At 35.9% G+C, this 6,759-nt stretch overlaps 1 long non-coding RNA gene across 1 annotated transcript; it reads right to left on the bottom strand.

The window, feature by feature from the left end:
* Positions 1-246: 246 nt before the first annotated feature.
* Positions 247-6,493, bottom strand: LOC116419270. The gene is made up of 3 exons (XR_004229528.1): positions 6,409-6,493; positions 3,144-3,242; positions 247-621 (listed from the first exon to the last, which is right to left on the bottom strand). It is a non-coding gene; the product is annotated as an uncharacterized LOC116419270 (long non-coding RNA).
* Between the last annotated feature and the right edge of the window lie 266 nt (positions 6,494-6,759).

The following is a 6,759-nucleotide window of genomic DNA, read 5'->3' as shown; positions in this document are numbered from 1 at the left end:
TTATTCAAGCTAGCTTACTTAGTATGGATCATGTAGATGGTGAAGTGAAGAGAGTGATGGGCTTGGAGTCTGGAAGACTCATCTTCCTGAGTTCAAATCAAGCCTCTGGCACTTAGTGGCTGTGTGTCCCCTGGCAAATTATGTAACCTCGTTTGCCTCAGTTTCCTTACCTGTAAAATGATCTGGAGAAGGAAATAATAGCAAACCACTCTAGTATCTTTGCCAAGAAAATCTCAGATGGGATCACAAAAAGTCAGACCAGATTGAAAAATGACTAAAAACCAGCTTAGTATCAGAGGTATTCAAGAAATTTAGAATAAGAAGGATGTTCCTGTAACCCGCCTGAGGAGGAACTGCCAGGATAGAAAGGAGAAGCCTTCATTAGATCTCCTTCTTGTCCCCTGTAATCACACTTTTTTTTTTCCTATACCAGAAGAAGACTTTGCAAGTGATAAAGGATTCAGTGTTGTACTTGCAATTTTCCAATCAGTGTCCAAGCAGGATCCCAGATCAGCTGATGACTATGTCTATGTGGGAAACCAAGGAAAACGTGGATATTGATTGTTGACTGTAGAAAGGAATCCAGCAAAAAACTTACACTATGCTTAAGGAGAACTTTTCCTAAAAATAGGAGAAAAAAAAAAAACCTATTAGCCAGAAACTTTGAGTACTTCTTTTGAAGTTTGAACCTACTGGACTTTGTATGTACTTATGGGAAAGTATCATAGCCTTTTTTTTGGGGGGGGGTTGTTTTTTCCAGCTGTGCTAAGTGAACCACTTTGGTAAATACCCCCTTTCTAAAACCTCCTTAAGGTAGGCTAACCTAATTGATTTTCAAATTCTGTCAAAGGAGGAAACAGTGATAAGGGCTCAAGCCCAGGTTTTAGAGATCATCCTGATAGCTCAGTCTTACCCCTAGAATCCTGAGAAGAGAGATATAGTTTTGCTCTGAGACCCAAGACTCATCTGTGAGAGTAACAGTTAAGATAAGCTTCCTCCTAGCTTAGATGAATTATCCAAGAGGGAAGGGGTGATGAGCAATTTAAACTATGTACCTGTTGGAAAATTTTCAAATCTCAGTCATGGAAAAAGTTCCAAAAATTACAATTACAGTGACGGCTAGGTAAGGAATTTTTTTTTTTAACCAAAAATGGTGGCTGAAGAAACTTTTTATCCTCCTAAATGAAAGCACATTGACCTTTGGACAATTCTGGTCCTTTCACATTTACTGTTTCCACTGTCAAAAACATGTTTTGTTTTGTTTTTCCTATTCCCTATTGCATAATGGAACCTGGCTCTTTGACATTAATATCCCATCTTCTCAACTACCCTAAATATATGTACCTACTGAACACATAGAATACTGAATGGCAAAGAAGCTTAACATTTTCAGATGATACAGACAGTTTGCCTCATCCCTATTAAAAAGAGAAAAGATGCAGAGAGGACCTTGTAATATTTTAATAGACACAGATTGTCTCTTTTGTCATTAAATTGTAATGTTCTCTGCTTGATTCAATTAGTAGCTTTATTTACATCGTTGTAAAAGTGCTAGAACTTTAACTTAACTCTGACATATAGAAGAAGACATTACTCTTGGCTTGCCCTCTATACAATAGTTCTATTAAAGAGAGAGAACAAAGCGTGTTTTTAATGTATTCTAATTCATTTCTTCCTTCCAGAAGTGCAATTCATTTCCATGGAATCATATGCTTTCTCGGTAAACTCCTTTCTCCCTGTTCCTCTATTTATAGCTTTCAAATATTGCCAAGCATGGGTCAAGAACTATGTCAAATATTCAAACAATGTTAGCAGTGTTGAATTCCTCAGCCCAGATCACTTTTCTCCTTTGGTTTCTGAAATGTTGGGGCCTTATGAATAGTGGTTTTACCTGCTTATATTTAAAAAAAAAAAAAAAAACAAACCTGTTAGACTTATTAGCATTCACATTAGCTTGCCCTACATAGCTGGAGCTGTTTCCCTCTTTAGGTGTGAGAGCAACAGCTGCTGAAAATATTCAAATTATACTAGTGACCTTGTTAACAAGGAACATGTGAGCACATTTACCTAGCCTGGCACTGTAATCTATAAAAATATAATTTGGCTGCCGATTGCTAGTAAAATGGGTTAACAATTATTTTTATTGTCTGGGGTGTTTTGTTGTTTCTTACTGGAGCCAGCACCATATTTGTTATTCAAATTGCAATAATAAGAACAATGCATTTTACACTTCTCATTACAGGCCATATAATGCCTCCTCTAAGCAGCGATTTAAAAGAATTACAGTGCAAGATGTGGTAATGGTAACAAGTTCTTTTGATGGGTAAAGCAAAAGGGAGGGTTAGCAAGAGTCTTATAACACTTCTATTTATGGGATAATGACTGGCTACAGAAGGGACGAGCCTGAGGTTAAATGTAAGATGTAATGTGATTTATCTGCTTTTCAGAAGACTAACGAGAACTCAGAAAATTACTGACTGTGTTAAAGGCATCATTGTTTTTTAATATGAACTTAGTGGTTGTGTTTTGTTTTTATTTAATTGAACTGAATGCATCAAATTTAGCTGAAAAGACTAGGAAAAAAATCCTTTGAAATAACCATTCCCTCCTCTGGGCTTCTTCCTGGAACTCTTACTGACTTTTATACTCATTTGAGCTGTTCTTTACTCAACAATAAATTTTTTTGTTTTGTTTTGTTTTGTTTTGGCTGAGGCAATTGGGGTTAAGTGACTTGCCTAGGGTGACATAGCTAGGAAGTGTTAAGCATCTGACTTCAAATTTGAACCACCTAGCTGCCCCAACAATACATTTTTGTATATCTTTTCACATCCATTTGATTTGGTTCAACATTTATTGGGTACTACTAGTAGTAGTAATAATAATAACTAACATTTCTATAGTATTTAATAGATACCAGGTACTTTACAATGATTATCTCATTTGATTCTTTTGACAACCCTGAGAAATAGATGTTATCATTATCTCTATTTTACAATTGAGGTAGATTAAATAACTTGTTCAGAGTCACACAGTTAGTAAATCCTACCCTCAGAAAGTTTACAAATTAGTCAAAGAGAAAAGATAAAAATTCATTTCTGCAAACTTTGTATGACAAATGATTGAAAAGCACTAAAAAAAATTACCTGAGGTTTCAAAGGTGGAAGAGATAATACCTGTTGGAGGTGGGAGAGGAAGTCTTCATAGTGGGGTTGAGTTAGGGCCTCAGGTGGGTAGACTTTTGGCTGAGAGATATGAGAGGGAAGATGGGCACATCAATGGACAATATTCCTTGCAGAAGGAACAACAGAAGCACAAATTTCTAAGATGGAAAAATATAGAGCCTACTTGAATAAATCAAGTAATTCTGTTTGACTGTAACATAAATTTAGTTTAGGTAAGTGGAGGCTAAGTTTGGGGAGAACAAATAAAATGATTAGGACTATTTTATGAAACATTTTGATTTCAGACAGTAGAGTGTGAACTATTCAATAGGCAATGGGAATCACTGAATATTTTTGAATGGATGAATGACATTACTGAGATTCTCCTTTAGTAAACTAGGATAGGATGGATTCAATTCAATAAACAGTAAGTCTCTACAATCATTGTGCCGGAGGCTGGATTGGAAGGAGAGCCTGAAGGCAAGGAGATCAGGGAGACTATTACAGCAGTCCCACAAAGAGATAATGAAAGGTAATGAACCAAAATTTGTTATAGTCTCTGAAATCTTTATGCTTCTTAGTATGCTGCTCAGTTTAGGATAGTATTTTACATATATGAAAGTGTTCCATAAATATTTATTGATTCCACTTAATTTTCCCTACATGGAAGAAGAAAAAGACTATAGCATTACTAAGAATAATAACTTGCTAAAAATGGCATAAAAGGTATCATCTAGGAAATCTATTATGGATTTAGGAAAAGAGAAAGTAAAGGATAATAAATGGGCAGCCCAAAGCCTGAGCTGCTCTCCTTTGAATTTTATAATAATATTTAACATTTATATAGTGCTTACTATATGTTAGGCACTGGCCTAGGGCTTTATAAATATTATCTTATTTGATCTTTACAACAACCTTGGGAGGTAGATGCTATTATTATCTTCATCTTACTGATGAAGAGACTTAGGCAAATGGAAATTAAGTGACTTGCCCAGAGTCATAGAACTAGAAAATATCTGAATCTGGATTTGAACTCAGGGCCTTTTTGACTTCTGGTGCAGTGATCTATGCACTGAGCCATCTACTATGCTTCATGTTATAAGATCTTTGGCAGGAGTTTCTCACCTTTTTTGGAGTATCATATTGCACAAAATGTGGCCATTTGGTGAAACCTATGGACCCCTTCTCAGAACAACGTTTTTAAATGTGCAAAATAAAATGCATAAAAATAAAAACAATGGTATTGAAATAGAATGGTCAAAATTTATTTAAAAAGCACATGAAGCCTCAGATTTCAAGAACCTTTGACCTAGAGGGAAACCTCCAGTGCATTTGGGCAAATTCTCTATTAGGATTTATAGGTGGAACATGGAAGGAAAGCTTTTAGAGATGATCCAATCTATGCCTAAAGGGTATAGTCTCAGCCTGTAGTAATGAGAAGGCATGACTGAGTTATGGTCTGGAGGCAACATAGCAGAGTAGTTACAGTACCAGATGGAATTAAGACAAACATCCTGCTCTTCATATTTAGTAGCTTTGTGGTTTGGGGAAAGGCATTTAATCTCCAAGGGATTCCACTTCCTCATGTATAAAATGGGAATAACAATGCCTGGGATGATTAAATTACAGGATTGAGATGAAGATAAAATGAGACAATATATGTGAAAGGAATATCTCCATAAAACCTTGATGTTCCCACAATGGTTGGAGGTCAAAGGAGAGCTTCCCCCATTCGGAGATTGGTTCCCCAGATTATATCCCACAGAAGTGTGTGCATGGGTTCCACAGTGTGAGGGTACCTACCCAGCCCTGACTCTGTTTAGTCATACTTCCAAAATGTCCAATTTAAAAATAAGAAAGCTTCCTTCCAACAGGCCCTGGTTGCACTGAGAGTGAAGGGGAACTAATTAGGCAGCACAACTAACGCTATTATGATGAGTTTAAATTGGCTGTGTTGGAGACACAGATTTGACTTAACTTTTCCCTTGGTGGTGTGGGAGGTAGCTATTTAGGTATGGGTGATATGTATACTCATTGTTTCATTGGATTCTTTGATAATACCTTTATTCTGTTTCACTAAAAGCTTCTGCTTCCCTTTTTGGTTTTGTTTGCTAAAAAAGAAACATCCATAGTGGTCTTTGATCTATGGCTATGGATAGGTACTGAGCATCTTGAGAAAGGATGTAGCTTTCAGATTCCTCTATCCATTTAGTAATATTCATTTTTGTAATTAGGCAAATTATAGAAAATTACTTGCTAATCTTTTTCCAAAAGTGTTTTTCAACCCCTTTACTTTTGTTCTTAGAAAATTTGAGTTCTGGCCATGTAAGGAGTTGAAAATGACCAATAAAAAAGAGGGAAATGTACAAGAATCCCATGACTATTTCCTTCCATGCTTGAAAAATTATCTCAACTTAATTTAGTTCAATTTTACAAATATTTGTTAAATGTATATTGGGTATTATGTGAAGTGGTGGGTATATGAAAATAGTTCCAATTATCCAATGTCTTTCAGACTATTTAGTTGGAGGTGCAGGGGTCACAAAGGAAATTAGGTACGAATTATTTGAAAGCTATAGCCAAAGAAGTTTAGTGATGAGGAAGATAGACTGATAACTGGGATTATTAGATATGGTGTCTTGTAGATGTTATTAAAGCTGAGCCTTGAAGGGAGCTAGGTACTCTGGGAGGTTGTAATAAAGAGGGAGAGCATTCCAGGCTTGGGGGTGGGGGGTGGGGGACACTGAGACCTATGTAAAAGATCTGGGGCAAGCAATGTCCAATTTGTATATTTGCCAAACATTTCAGTTGCATCTTCTGCTGGAATCCACAACATCTGCTGGATAGCTTTCTGTGTAGTGGAACTCAAATGTAAACAACATGTAAACCTATGTCTTTGTTACAGATAAATTGCTATTTAATTTAGGAAAGTAGTCCTACTCATTTTAAAGAATTAGGGAATCATAAAATTATAATTGCCATTGTTATTCAAGTGCATTAGAAACTAATGAAGTGATGGGCAATATAATTCCTCTATTCTAAGATTTTATAGGGGATTAAAATTGAATATGAGAATTTATGCTAAAATCAACACAATTTATAGATGAGGTTTCCTATAAGAATTGTTGACACAGAGTGATAAATCAAGGACGGTTCATTTCAAGTAGTAACACTTATTCAACTAAATTAGAGCTCTAGTATTCCAGCTCAACAATACAGAGCCATTATTATTCAAGGCCATCCTTACCTGGTCTTAATAACACCTTGTAGCGAAATTAATTTACTTTTAAAATTCTAGTTGCCATAACAACTTGGTGCAGCTGTTCATGTGATTTAATGAGATTCCAAAAGAAGAACTGCCTGTCTCATGAAGGAAAGATAGAATGAAAAGAGATCAGCAGAGTCTTTCGATTATTTTATTTAAACATCAGCAGTGACCTGAGGAAAGTGCTTACTGCAGTAGCATAAGCAGAGACAGAGCTTTGGAGGTTGTTTTTATTTTCCATGTATTTAATCCTATGTGAATAAGTAGTTTCTCCCCCATACCTTCTTGTTTTCTTTTGAAGACAGAAGGGGGAGCTACTTCTGGAAGTAGTGA

This window comes from Sarcophilus harrisii, chromosome 5 (genome assembly GCF_902635505.1).
Source record: "Sarcophilus harrisii chromosome 5, mSarHar1.11, whole genome shotgun sequence".
Lineage (NCBI taxonomy): Eukaryota > Metazoa > Chordata > Mammalia > Dasyuromorphia > Dasyuridae > Sarcophilus > Sarcophilus harrisii.
Note: the sequence above shows the minus strand (reverse complement) of the source record. Positions and strands in the feature narration are given on the sequence as shown.